The following is a 492-nucleotide window of genomic DNA, read 5'->3' as shown; positions in this document are numbered from 1 at the left end:
CAGGCTGAACAAGCCCAACTCTCTCAGCCTTTCCTCACAGCGGAGATGCTCCAGTCCCCTCATCATCCTTGTTGCCCTCCTCTGGACTCTCTCCAGGAGTTCCTGTCTCCCAGTGCCATGCCCCTGGCTTCTCCCAGCTCCTGTAAAACGCTGAAGCTGGTGCTCTCTTCCCAGGACGCCGTTATGGAAGCGACGCTCTCCTGTGATTCCTCAGCTGGGGGGATGCCCGTGCCCACAGGCGGGTTGTGATGAATGCTACGGGAACGCAGGCCAGAACGGTAACTTCTTAGCCAGGCGGCTCACGCGTTCGACTCAAGCCAACAGGCGGGAGCTCAGCAGATCCAGGCTGACCCCCGTGGCACATTTCGTGCCCAAAGACAACGCTGTTTCTCGGTAAAGACAACTCTGTTTCTCTTGGGCCTGCCCAAGTCCCCCCCCGTGGCGAAGCCGGCGTGGCCAGGCGGCACCGCAGCCCCGCGGCGGGTCCCGGGC

Source organism: Egretta garzetta, unplaced genomic scaffold (genome assembly GCF_000687185.1).
Source record: "Egretta garzetta isolate BGI_Z169 unplaced genomic scaffold, ASM68718v1 scaffold166, whole genome shotgun sequence".
Taxonomy (NCBI): Eukaryota; Metazoa; Chordata; class Aves; order Pelecaniformes; family Ardeidae; genus Egretta; species Egretta garzetta.
Note: the sequence above shows the minus strand (reverse complement) of the source record.